The sequence below is a fragment of the Apis cerana genome, linkage group LG4 (assembly GCF_029169275.1).
Source record: "Apis cerana isolate GH-2021 linkage group LG4, AcerK_1.0, whole genome shotgun sequence".
Classification (NCBI taxonomy): Eukaryota; Metazoa; Arthropoda; class Insecta; order Hymenoptera; family Apidae; genus Apis; species Apis cerana.
In genome coordinates this window covers 8,659,533-8,674,183 of record NC_083855.1, presented here as the reverse complement: position 1 = coordinate 8,674,183, position 14,651 = coordinate 8,659,533, and the positions used below count along the sequence as shown (strand labels likewise).

At 35.5% G+C, this 14,651-nt stretch overlaps 1 protein-coding gene and 1 long non-coding RNA gene across 2 annotated transcripts in view; one reads left to right on the top strand and one right to left on the bottom strand.

The window, feature by feature from the left end:
* The window catches only part of LOC107999055 (uncharacterized), a 46,696-nt gene that overhangs the window by 14,862 nt on the left and 17,183 nt on the right, over nt 1-14,651 (top strand). The gene's annotated exons all lie outside the window — the stretch shown is intronic.
* Nucleotides 2,210-9,728, bottom strand: LOC133666025 (uncharacterized). Its single transcript, XR_009829540.1, has 2 exons — nt 8,260-9,728; nt 2,210-8,168 (listed from the first exon to the last, which is right to left on the bottom strand). It is a non-coding gene; the product is annotated as an uncharacterized LOC133666025 (long non-coding RNA).

Genomic DNA, 14,651 nt, shown 5'->3' with positions numbered 1-14,651 from the left:
CGTTTTGAATTATTCTTTCTTGCGAGTTTATCGAATATAAAAATTCAATATAGAAACTATGATATTAGATTAAATATTGATTTTAATCTTCGTAAAATTTACTCTCCTTTGTCATCCTCGGCAAATGATAAAAATTAGAATGAAGGACAAGAAAGGAGACAAGAAATCGTAAAATCTGCAAAAAAGAAATAGAATAGAGAATAACAAAAGACATGAAGAGTGATAAAGAAGGAATTGTATATAAAATTAATTAATTCGCTCATTTCTCTCGAATAAAAGATTTTTCGACACATAGATTTGTTCGTGTTTAGTTGACGGCGCGTACCCAACACTACCATCGGTGACTGGTACGTGCTCCATGATTGGTCAGTGTTTTTCGTCAATAACTCGTTAACGAAAAGAAAATGTTACTTGAAATTACTTCAAGAATCTCCAGTTAATAAGTGTTCCTACATTTTTCGAATATTGTATAATTTAATATAATAAGAAACACAATTGTATAAAAACACAATATAACAAAAAACACAATTTATAGATCAAAAATAACTTCGACCATCGCCATTCAAGGTTCACCCTCGATGAATTCCCAACATCACGATCCTTTTCTGGTTAAATAAAATCATTAGAACCTGTTTAATTACACGATGCCAAAAATACGCGCACACACGAGAGTTGTTAAGGCCTTTTCGACATCCTTTTTCTTTCTTTTCTTTTTTTTTTTTATCGTATCACGGACCATACGGAAGACATTAAAGCGTTTCGCCGATTATGAAATCGTTCTGTCATCGCCGAGCTTGTAATTTCTCCTCAACATCGCCGTTTCGCGGATTCGCGGCTTGTTTTCATTTCGGTTTATCCTTTTTTTTTTCTTTTTTTAAGGCGTAACATTAATTTACCGCGCGCATATGCGATTTGCATCCACTCCTTCGAGGAAGGGAGGGAAGGGATTTATGGCGAGTAAATTCTTAATGAAGTGACAAACTGCGTAACCGTGATCGGGAGATTAATTTAAAGTGCGCGGGGGGAAGGGCCGAGGTTGGCGATAAATTATTTTATTACAACTTCGAATTTATACTGCCTCGTGTACAGTGGACTCGCTACATTGTACTTTCGATGGATTCGATTGTCGTTAACGGATTTACGGAGTGATTTATTGGGAAATTACGAGGAGATCCCTCTGGAGGAGATTGCGACGATGTATTGAAACATCTTGAATTTTAATTTACGCGCCAAATTTTTCTTGATACGCGTGGCGATCGACTTGAAATTTGATTGAGCATTTTCTGATGATTTTAGAGCGTAGCATGTTTCGTGTAGGATTTCATGAAAAATTCTGTTAAAAAAAAACAAACACTTATTAAATTCTCGATAATCCCTTTTATCAAAACTCCCCCTAATTTTGAACCTTGCAACACTCGTCTACTCATCAATGCGAAAAAAGAAAAAAACAAACAAATAAACGCGAAGTTAACATTTATGCTTGAATTCTATGCGAGAAACAAAGGATCGTCGATTTAAAAGTCAAACTACGGGGATCGTGGAGGAGGCATAGATGGTACACGATGGCGCCAAAACTCATTGACATCCCGCCATTACTTATTCGTCGATAGGAAGGTCGAAGAAAAATGGGCAGTGCTAGCCTGCGAACTCTTTGCAGGTATCGTGCACCCGCGTAGGAGTACACCTCGTAAATCTTGTGTTGCCGGGTAGAAAGTAGATCGAAGATTGTGTCACATTCACGTTTGAACCACGTTGCACGCTGCTCCCGTTTCGACTTTTAATCCAATTATTTTAATCGAGGAGGTATCGAGAAACATAATTTCGTCCATTCGTCCTGGTATCGTTGCCCCTAATCGTTCAAGAGTTTCGTCGAGAAGTTGCGTCGTCGAAATCTCGAGGCACCTTTCCTGCTCGGAATGTTTTATTGGTCGAGTGGAAATCGATAAATCTTCAGGTTCTCGAATAATCGATGTAATTTGCCCGGCGAATGTGCAATTCATTTATTGCCCGAACTCTAATTAATTTGATTTTAATTTGATAAATTGGACGATTATCTTATCTCGGAAAATTTCTATCGTAGAAAATTTGTTTCTTTTCCGAATCATTTTTTTATTGTATTCATCATCTTCATAGCTAACAAACATTATACTTGTTTTATATTTTATATTTTCACACGCGTTAAAGATAAGAATTCTTGTTGTTCTTCTTCTTGTTGAGAAAAAGTTTCGCTGAATTATTATTCGTTACAATTAATATCATTCAAAATCGGCGCCAAAAATTTGAAAGATTTGAAAAGCAATCGATTCTCACACTCAGAACGTTTCCCGAGTCGAGGATTTATCATCGTGCCTCGAAATACCCCGAAGCGATCTTAGTCGCACGATGGCGAATTCGATAAAAAGAGATCCGCGATACTTTGCGGTTTTCCTCGTTGCCTGGTTAAAACCACCCGAGAGTTACGTCCACGTGTGCAGAATTTCACTTGTGGCCGGTTAAATCCTTGGCTCCCTTTTACCCGCGTTGAGGTTATGTCTGATATTGTTTAGCGTAGACGCGTAGATCGCAGAAATTAAATGTAGATACCTTTGATACATTGTGAATATACAACGTGTTTCAAAATTCGCTTTGTTTTTTTTCCAAACCATTTAACAATCCACAGTCCACTAAAAATAATATTAGATAATTATAATTATTCTTGGTATATGAATGTACAGGATATTTCAGAATTTATTAAACTATATTTGTCTTTATATTGAAGTTGTGTTATTAATAACAGTCACTAAAAATAATAAGCGATAACAAATTAAAAATAAAGTGTACAGATTGTTTCAAAAATTGATTATCCTTGCTATCCTTAAATCTTAACGAATAAAAATAACAAATTGTCTCTGAGATGAAACTAAAGCAAGTAAAATAATTTAGAAAAAAAGACTTAACAAAACTATTACCAAATCTTAAATAGATCTCGAATAATTGCAAAACGAATAATTTCAGAGGGAAGTGTTTCTGGAAACACCCTATATATGGATCTAAACGCCAATTCCTTGCGTCATATATGTATTTGGGCCGTTGACGCCAGTCGTGGCCAGGGTTGGAAGACCTCGCAAGGACGAATAAACTGGCTGCCCGAAGCGAAGCAGGCCACGTGTCCTGGCTCATCTCGGGTCGCATCCGTTTTCCTTTTGTGCACGCGACGCCTCCCTCGTTGGCTTCCTCTCGATCGGGATTCCCCTTTACCTTCGGCAATTTAAATTTTTGGCGCCTGGCGGTCGGCCAGGCCCCTGCTCCCTCGAATTTTTCGAATCGCCGCGATGATGATACCGGAACGTCGAAGTGCCTCGTCTCTCCAATAGCTTTTCTTCCATTCTTTTTCTTTCTTTTCTTTTTCTACGAGGCGTGAACCCGTTTCTTGTTCCCAATGGAACAATCGAATCGCTCTCGATTGAAAATATTGAAGACATTTTGCGGAGTCATTGGCGAAGATTACGAGGTATTCCGGTACGGAGAATCGAATTGGAAAGATGATTGGTTTGAATTGATCATATTGTATATCGGTTTCGAATAGGAGCCGATATTGTTGAATTCGAATTGCTTCTTATAACTCCCTTTCGTCGTGCTATATTTCTAGTTATATCAATTATATAAAATAATTCTGAGTAAACGAGTAAATGTATTTAATGTAGAAGATTTTTAAAATTGAATTTTCTTCTCTCTCAAGTAAATGAAAAATATTGCAAATAAACGGATCGTTCAGAAGTGAAATTTGAAACTTCGTGTAACTTCGTAATATCATTCTGCCATCCCGGCCAGAATTAAAACGCGAAAATGATTTTAATGAGAGCGTCAATTTCGTTTCAAGGAGCGAGGTTACTTTACAGAGAACAAAAGTTGAAATAAAACCAGGCAAAAAAAAAAAAGAAAAAAGAAAGGACGAACAAGTGAGAACGGCGTCAAAAACGATTTTCACGAGAAGTTAAATCGATCCCATCCTCAAGGTGAACTTGCGCGATTTCATTTAGACCGGATGGATAACCCGAGGATCCGTGCAGCGACAGCGCAAGAGTCTTAAGAGCAATTAAGCGCTCTTTATGAACGCGCAACGTGACATATTTCCTGTGCAATTCCCCGGAACGTAATGCGTAACGGGCGTAAGGGATAATGTGTTAAACGCGTATATATACACGCCACGGAACAGCTTGCTCGTATTTTTATTAGCATCAACCAACACTTTGTGCAAATCTCCTATCAAGGAGTTCCTCGAAGCCTCGAGGATTATGGTTACCGGATGTGCGAGGAAATTACGAGGTGTGCGAGGATTAATGCATTTTGCGAAACGGGAAAGAAAAGTTATTTTTGATTGAAACGAGTCGTTTTCTTTCAACCTTTTTTTTTTTTTATTAATAATCCGAGCGAGCTAATCTTTTTATCCGATGCATCGAGAAAAAGTTTTTTTTTTTCTTTTTCGATCAAACTTGTTCACGACTTGGATCGATGTAAAAATTTATACAAACGGCTAATAAAAACGATATCCAACGATGCTTAAAAAAGCATAAAGAACAAGCTTACTCCTTTATAAGATAATCGCTATATTTTTATCAAACGCACCCCCCCATATGGATACACTCGTAAAAATAAAAATTCGTACACGCTATAAAACTGGCTAATAAAAACATGGCTAAACTTTTGATATAAAGGGTTCTGAAACAAGAACAAGATGGCACCGTAAAAGGATGACAGACAGTTTTTGGTGAGGAATGAAACATTATGTATACCATATTTTATTTTAAGACCTTATAAAATTCTTTTTGTTGGCCAATAAATCGTGAAAGAAAGGCTCGTTTTCTCTTGGTCGTTGGTTCTATGGTAAAAAAAAAGCGTATCATTAGAAACTTGAGTGTGAATGGAGCAATAATCGTGATTTAGGATCAGCAGGATCAGGGTGGCATTGAACGACCTTCGCGAATCAGTGTCCATATACCTGTCACACGCGTGAGGATTATTTTTTCGACTCGGCTTCTACAACCATCGTAACTGGATACTTGGTGACAAACCGCGAACCTTATCGCGTTGGCCGCTTTTCGATGCCATTTTAATTTTAAGCATACCTTCGTGCCATTTAAAAAAAAGAAAAAAGAAGATCACTTGTTTCGAAACACGTTTATTTTCTTTTTTCCTTATTTTTATTCATTAATTTATTTATTCGATTTATTCCAATTTGTACGAGGATTGAAACAAAAAGAAGGAAATTATCAGTGGCGATGGATACGTATCTTATTTTGAAATTAAACAGAAATTATTCTACACACTTGTTTGACAAATGTCTCGCGTACAATTACTCGATCGCATGCATACATCACATTCATCAAGGTATTGAACAAAAAAAAAAAAATCAGTTCGTGACAAATGAGAGCAGAGTGGTATGCCAAGTATTTAAAAGGAGTGCATAAATGAATGCGTGTGCAGGGCGTGTGTGTAATTAATACGACTTTAAATTGACGAAGATATATGTATGAATGTTGCTAAAAAAAAAAAAAAAAGATGGTATAAAGTCGTCGTTCGAATGAACGTAATAAAATATAAAGAAACATGTTGAAATGAATACGAATGAGAATCGAGGAACAAGATTAAAATTAAATGTGACACGATAATTAATGAAAATACTTCTTAATTTCAAGTGTAATCCCTAATAATCTAATTACAATTAAAAATTGAGAAAAATAGAGTATATTTTTTAAATATACTTGAATTAACTCTCCTTTTCGAAACATACGAAGTAAAATGTACACAATTTTTTTTTCAAACCATTACCAATCTAAGATAATCCCGAGATAAGATGTTCTTCAAATAACTCCCTAACTTTAAATGGATTAAAACATGTATTAAAACATATCCAAACACGATACTCTAAGAGTTAAGCTCGATAAGGTTAAATTACGCGCCTGATTTTGCACAATAAGACGACTCGGCTCGAGTCGGAATCGTAAATTGGCGGCTGAGCAACGGCCGGTAATTACAAAGTGTTCAGAAAGACGACGCGATTCGTTTCCAACTAAAAGCACAAGAGACGAGGCTTGTCGGAGATAAGTCCAAGTACAGCGTAGCGAGGATGCAAATCGGATCGAGCCGAGACCATTTAGCTCTCGATCGGAATATCACTCGGAATTAAATACGCTCGCAGAAGCGACACGTGTCGTTAATTAACGCTGAATCACTCCAGTGATATTGGAATCGAAGAAATATTTATATACAGATCTTTCTAGTATTTTGCGACAAATAATATAAACGAAATGAATATAAATTTTTTTCCTTCACGCGTACGATAAAAGTATATAAATTCTAAATAATAATTTTATAGGAGAAAGATATATAGCGATCTATGGAAAGTTGAGGTTAGGTTTATAGATGCGCGATTTTATCGATTGAACATTGTGTTCGTTGATCCGAAAGAAACCTTGAGATTGTCGAGGAGGAAAGAAACGATGAATATAGGAACAGAGATCTTCCCGAGATGTGATAATGGATCGATTGAACGATCGAGTTCTGGGATGGGTGCAACTATGGATGCTGCGATGTCGTAAAAATGTTCGTTACTCTCTGATCGAAGAGCTTACGAGGCTGATAAGTTGAAAACGATGTTTTGTTTTATACCTTTATATTAGCGTGGGTTTATTTTTTATAGGTGTAAAATTTAAAATTCGTTTACAGTTGGTTAGAATTTATATATTTTTTTTTTTGTCTTGCACGCCTACTTGTATAAAAATGTTTTCACTGATTTTAAACGATCGATTTGGAAGAAAGATGGTGGAAATATTTTTTACTTTCGAATATTCTATGAAATAATAGCGACACTCGTAAAATCTCTATAAATTGGAAATAAAAAAATATATATATATATTTGAAATACATTTTTATGACTGTATCCATTGATTTACGTTTTTCAAAAGATATAAAAGACAACTAACTTTTTGTGTTTTTAATATTCGTAAATTCGTGAAGTGGATATTTTGCATTAATAAAATGTAAATTTTCAAACGTGAGAACAGATATAAATTTCTTGGTCATAATTTTCTTTAATGTCAGATCGTATATTTTTCTATTTCTAAATCGATGAACGTGAACGTTTAATTACGCAAATTATTAAAGAGAAGATAATTACAGCCAGTAAATGTTGATTTGCAATAAAACGACTTATATATGTAAAAAGCTGCGATCTATTCTTAATACACAGATAAATCCATAGTTCGTTGCCCCAACCCTCGTAACTTTGTGTAACAAAACACTACTCGCACCTATGCCAGAATTGAATATCCTTAGCCTCCACTCTGAGAAATATTTCTGCCACGAGTTCGAGTCACCCGTTAACAATATACTACGCTCTACTGAAGCGAAAAGACATAAATTCGCTTCTTCGAAAGCTTCGATCCCAATGGAAAGAGATCGAAAGAGACTTACATTAAAATTTCAGTTATTCCGTTCGATTATTTTTCATGGAGAGAAAATCAAATTGAAATGCTTGCAATTCCCATCGTTGAAACACGAAACGATTTATAAATCATCTCACAAAGTATCTTCGACTGAGATATTAAATAATAAAAATATGAAAATCCATTTTCGATAAAGTAACAATGTTGTGCTACATCTTATTCATTAGTCAAACTTGATCATACGTGTTGATAATTTTGCAACGAGTTCTCAAAAAGATGATTCAAGCTCGACATAAATCACGAAATTTCTCGTAATTAGTCCCGAATACTCGCTCCCTATTTTAATATTTTCAACACTTCACGTGCAAAAGGATCACTCCTTTTTTTTTCTTCTCTTTTCTTCTTCTCGCAGCTCACTCTCGAAGGGCGGATAAAAATCGCTACGACCATTAAAGTCGCCTCGTATTTCTTCTGATTTATGGCCGACCGATGCACAAAGCTCGGTTGCCGTTATATATCCTTCGTGAATACACGATCCTTTAAGATCCTCTGTCTTTACTTTTGAGATTCTCTACAAAAGTATCCAGATACTTCCTTTCTCTTTCTACTCCCTTCTCTTCTGTTATATTATTTGAGTTAAAAAGTTACGGATAAAATAATTTGTAGTAAATTGTAATTATTTTTCTATGGTTTCATTTACTATATACTTTTTAATAAACAATGAAAATTTATAGCCCTCTGATTCTGCAAAAAGATAATATCTGAATGTTTCTGTTAATTTGTACTTTGATAAAATTGCTGTTAATATAATTCGATGAAAATGTCAGGAACTCACATTATCATAAATCATAAATGTATTAACATATTTCATATCACGTTATTTACGTACATATATGTAATACCTCTTTTTCGTTATAAATTCCTCAATTTAAATTAAACTCTTCCATATCTTCTTCATAAAGCCCTCAATTACTCTAATCTTGACCACTTTCAAGAACATTAATTCATACAAATACGAATGAAACTGTAACAAGAATCGTATCCAAAAATAAAAATATCAAAACAATTCGCCCCACCGAAAACAACTCTTCGTTAACGTTAAAAAAAAAAAAAAAAATATCGATAAGAAGAATGGAACCACAGAGGCTCCCAATCCTTCCAAAACTTAATCCAACAATTTTCACTTTTTGCAACACTCGCGTTAACGAATTCGTTTTACGGATACATTGTTTTTCACAAGAGGCGTCACGGCGGATCCCGCGAGACGGTGTCACGGCCGTCGAAAGACGAAAGCGGGGTCCATCTTCGAGGAGCGGTTGTCATCGTTCACCCGGGGCATCTGACGCGGCCGTAAAAGAATTCGGCAACGCGGGATGATCCGTGATCGATCGGCGGTCGGTTCTTTCCGGCCTTCGTGGCCGCGGATTCTTCGAGGCGATATTAAAACGATTTACATCTGGCACAATTTGTCACGGCCGCGGCCGGACCAGCGCAGAAGCGATTCGCAACGCGTCACGGTGATTTATCATGGAACGTTGAGACGACATAATGGAAACAAATGATTGGAGGGGAGGAGTTTAACGAGTTGTAAGTCGTGCAACGAAAGCGATCCTGCGTATCGCTCTATTATCGCGATATCGTTTGATCGAGGATATTCATTTATTTTTTCGCAACATTTTTCGAACGTTGAATTTATTCAAAAATTTACTTTCACCTCTCTCGAATTTTAATTCTTTGTCTTGTAAATTATATATATATAATTCTCAAAATTCGAAAAGACGAAATTCTCTTTACTCTATGAAATTAGAAGAAATCATTTTATTAATCAAATTGTAAGAATATTATATCTATGAAATTGGATAGTTTTATAATTTTCTGATGGCGATGACCTTGAAACATTACACGAAATAAGATGAGAAAGAAGGGTTTGGAAGAGGTGGCGTGGAACGAAGGACGTGTTCCCACGCGTAAGTGCAAAGTTACTCGAAGGAAACGTTTTCAGGTTTTGCCATGTGGGGAGGGGTGGGGAATGGAAATAGCAGGAGATGCACGATGCATCGATAAGGTCTCGACCCGTTGCAACTTGGTACATTGAATCGCAGCTATTCCATCCCACATAAACTCACTACCTGTACCCGTCATAACGTTGGATCGGCGGTGCTCAATTGCGATATGAGATGTACAGGAGGCATAATCGGCTCGATTGGTCGACAAGTGGTGTGAAATCGTCGAACACGTGGCACGTGAAATTGTTTCGTTTTAATCGCGTGTAAGATTTACTTATCGGTGACATGTGTCTTTAAACGGTACGGAAACGGAGAGTTTTCTCGTCACGGTTACAAGTTATTAATTTATAATTTGATTCTTCTTGCGATATATTTAAAAAAAATCAAATTCTCGTCGTATATGTTGACGTTGAATAATAAGGAAATTCGTCATTTGAATTTAAATGATGTATCTTCGATTTGGTCAAATGAAGATCAACGTTAATTAGCGATATTTACATTCGCATTTACATTTACATTTGTTTATTTGTTCAATCGCGTGTTCACGAGATTGGCTTTATCGAACACGAGCACGAGTACAAATGGTCGATTCGACGCGAGAAATGATTATTATTCCAAGGTTTATAGGCTGCGTGATATCATAACGGTTTTTCGATTCGCGACTACGCCCGTCTATAATAATCGCCGATAATTAATAAATCGAACGAGGAATTAACGGAAATTTCATCAAATTTCAAAATATGAAAATAGAGACTTTGGAGAGAATTACAAATATATAAATATTCGATTGGTTTAATTAATTTGCAAAAGAAAAATTTGAAATGAACGATCAACTTGTTGCTTAATTTTAGGAATTATCTTGTCAATTTGCAAAACTTGAGATAAATCAGAATTTTAAATATAACGTTGTTTCCTCAATTTGTTAATCGATGCTTTTAAGCACCTTGCCAAATTGCAAAATTTGAGATAAATCATCGATCATCGTGTTTCCCGTTACCACCAATTATTCGCAAGCTCGATGCTTCTCTTCGTGTATTAACTTGCAAAATTGGAAATAAATCAGAATTTTCGACGTGTATCGACGTGTCTCTCCTGTCGATCGTTTTGAAAACTATCATTAGTCAAGGGGAGTGCGTTACGGCGTGGAACGCCGTAAATTAATCGCGTCGAAGCAGCCTTTTTCCCCTGTCCTCAACAGTTAAAGAACAAGTACGCTTAACAAGAAACTCCACGATTCTATTTCCACGTTTATTTGTAATTCATAAGAGAGACTGGCTTTTGATCTCGATTGAGTTATAACGAACGATTAACAAGAAACGTTACACCGATTATCGCGATTACTCTCACCAAGTCAACAAATCCACAGGCGTTTTACACGCATACAACGCATTATACTTATTGTATAACACGAATACCGTGTGGTGATAGGGATTATCAAGTGTAAAGTATTTCTTCCAATTGATTTTGCATTTCTGTATTTTTCATCAATAGATATACGCAGTCATTAGGAGTTGTCGAGTGATTTTATTAGTTTCAATTGAGGTAAACGATGAGATGTTCTTGGAAACTAGTATTGATTTGAACTTGAATGTCTTGTAAATGTCAGGAACGAGTTTTTTTTTTAGATCATTCCAAGAAGAATATTATTTTAATTTTGAATAAACGCGTATACTAATATATTTTTTGCGTTGAATTCTAATCCGAACAAATTTTAACAAGAAAAGATTTAGCATATTCAATCAATATCGATACACAAATATCAAAGAGCAACTATCATTTGAAAATACAAGGGAATAAAATGAATATTATCTCGATCTATCAAATTGTATCTCATATCTACTTTCAACTTTCAACATTCTATTTCATTTTCAAACAGCTTGTTTGCAACAAAGTTGCTAAATATCTCTTTTAAAACTTACTTAACCTGAACCAATTTCAACGAAATAGAAACGAAGTATACCTATGAGCGAGATATCTGTATAGATAAGAAGTCGAAAAAATAATCGAATGCGAAAAAAAAAGGGCCAGCAAATATATATATATATATTATACCTTTTGGTTAATCGCAGTTTCTCCAATCTGGACAAGTATTGTACCGCCGACTCAATAAAACGGCGGTGCACAAAGTTATTGTGCAAGTGTGCGTACTATGTAGGAGTACCTTGGTACGGCCGATATGCCTTTCACATAACTGTGAGTAAATGCCAGGCCGCGGCTCTCCGTACTCCACCTCCCAGATGAGACCTATCCTATCTAATCCAACCGATGCAAGTAATGACTTGTTGCCAGGACGGTTGGTTTATGACGAAAATGCGCGCTCCTCCATTCACGAAAGCAGGTTTTTGAAATCGACGCGCGCTCCGTTGATTTACCGACGATCGATCAAACAGATCGTTAGAGGGCGATGGACAGACACAGAGCGTCGATCGTTCGGATCGTTGAATGTTTTCGTTCCATGACAGCTGCTTTCCCGTTTGATGTCTAAATAGGTATATACCGTGATTATATCATGGAGTTTGAAGAGAGTTTGGATTGCGGAGGTTACGTTGAGAAGGATAAATAATGATTGTTCGGGATAACTGACGTTCTTCCTGATGATGGGAAGGGAAATGATGTTTGTTTAGGTCAAGAATTGTTTTTAGAGAGCAGATGATATTTTTGGATGACGTTTTGAGATTGGAATCAAGGTGATTAGATGATTTTTGACTTGTTCTGGGAATTGGAGAGATTGTGAAAGGTAAAAAGAGAAAAAAATAAATAAAAGTTAATGAATTGCAGAATTATCAGAATACTTGTTACAAATTTTCCGTTGTTAATGTATATTTATATCAAGGACACGTAGATAAAAGTAATTAAAATACGTTATATAGTGGATTCGTGAGATCACGAATAGGGTTATCAATGCCAATTGAAATTCTGTCTCGATTTTATCGATTATGCAATTGGCGACGTATCGTGAAAGAAGACAGATCACGGTTACAGAGTACGGAGCCCGCAATCGTGGTCAGCTTGTGAATGGGAACACGGCTTGATTTTAGATTATGTAAGGTGAACTTTGCAGGAATATCAGAAACTAATCGCATGCGAGAGTAACCTCGAATCGTTCTGGAACTTCTATAATATAACAAATCTAACCGAGTAAATACGGTAATTTCACAAGTATATAAACACTTTAGTATGGAGCACTCTTGATTATTCAAATGATTGGAACAAAATGCGTATTCAATTTAAATCCAATTAATTATTCGATCAACAGAACTCTTATAGATTCTACAAGATTCCTTACAAAGTTTTATTTGTATCATTAAAGTTCATGATATATCATTTTGATTAGATGCAACTAGATGGTTAATGATAAAAGCATTCTTTTAAAAAAAAATTATTTCAATATGATTAATTATTTCAATATTGATTAATGTCATCTCGATTTCGTATAAGTATTTGAAGGAACAATAAAAAAAATGAATCGAAGATAAAATATTCCGAAATTCCGGATCGAAATCGTGTTGATCCATGGAGAAAGGCAACGGTTATTTGACTGACAGTTCACGTGGATCGAACGAAATTTATTTTCAATTGCAACTTTCTCCCCCCAGACATAACGGTCAAAACGAAATCCAGACCGTGCGAATATAATTATCTAGATCAAAGAGAGGAAATCTATTGAACAATGTTTCTCATGTTTCATTTGGCTTTTGAAAAATTTTGTACATGTAGGAATAATTAATTTCAATATAATTTATCGTAATAATTTTTTCTATCATATTTATATAATATTCGTATTTGAAAAATAGAAGAAGTTTCTTTTAAGTTTCTTTTCCTGTGTTGTTCCTCCATTTTCTATTGACACTGGCATTGCTATCGATTTCCATAAGAATCTATTTCTCCATCGAAAAGACTCGATTCCCTTGATAGACGTTGCACATTGCAAATGCCAAGATCAAATGTGCACCGATGACGTTGACCTATTTTCCAAGATAAATCACTGACCACAATGCATCTCATCTTCCACGACTCTGCTGCCATCTTGCAATCTTTCTTGCACACCTGTGACTAACTAATGTCACATCTTTCTCGCGTTGCATTGTCATTTTTAAATATCCGCCATCGTTCGAAGAAATAAATTCCTTAAATCGTTCGCGTTCTTTTCTAAATGTTTCCGTTCTCAATATTTCCACGAGACTAATTTATATTTATACGCATTCCATATCATTTCCTCGGTAATTTTAAAGTTCCATTTTTAAATTCTAGCTTTATAAAAAGAAAGAATAATATTACAATATGTCGAAGAATATTACAATATGTGAAAAATAAATAAGTGAAAAATAAAATTTTAAAAAGATAAAAATATTCAGAATTACCGATATTTTTATAACATTTGCGATAATGAGTACCTTTCAAAATTATCATGACATTTTCCAATTTTTTAAAAATTAGATACGTATTATTTCAATAAAAAAAAATGATTCCTCATCGATTTACCAAAACGCAAAAAAATAATGCAGTGGTATTTTTTCATCTTTCTTTCATAATTTCCCTCTCCCCCTTCTCTTTCTCAGAAAAAGAAAATTCTTTCTTCTCTTCAAGGAATAAAAATTCTTCCTTATAGAGGAACCGGTACACGGAACAGTCGGATATTTACAAGGAACGACCCGGGGTGCCATTTGCGGTAACGAGACCCCCTCGGTCTCGATAAAAGAATCATGCACGTCCGTCAACGTCCTTGTGCTCGTCGCGTGCATGCAACCGCCTTCACATCTTAATTAAACGTTTCTTTAAAAACTGGCGGTCGTACGAATCACTTTGCAGCTCGTAAACGAAGGAAATAAAGAGGGAGGTTAGGTTCTCAGGTACCTTTGTTTCTTGCTCGCGTACAGAAGAGGGCGCGCGAGCGTTACGCGAATTAATTTCGAGGACCTTGACAGATAAATAAACGTGATGCTGTTTCACGGTACGACGCCGCTTTTATCCATATTTCCTTGTGTTTTCGTTAATTAAAACGATCCATTCTTCGAAAAGAACTTGCGTTAATTTGTTGGAAAATGTTTTGTCGGATAATTAATTCGATCGCTACGATGCAATCGTTTGGGAGATAATAGGGAGATAAATTTGTTTTCATGAATGTATATTCGGATAATTGATTTAGAAAAGTTGAATTTATGATTGGAAATAAAATAATTCTCGAATGTAGGTGATTTTAAATTATTTTTAAAAAATTTTC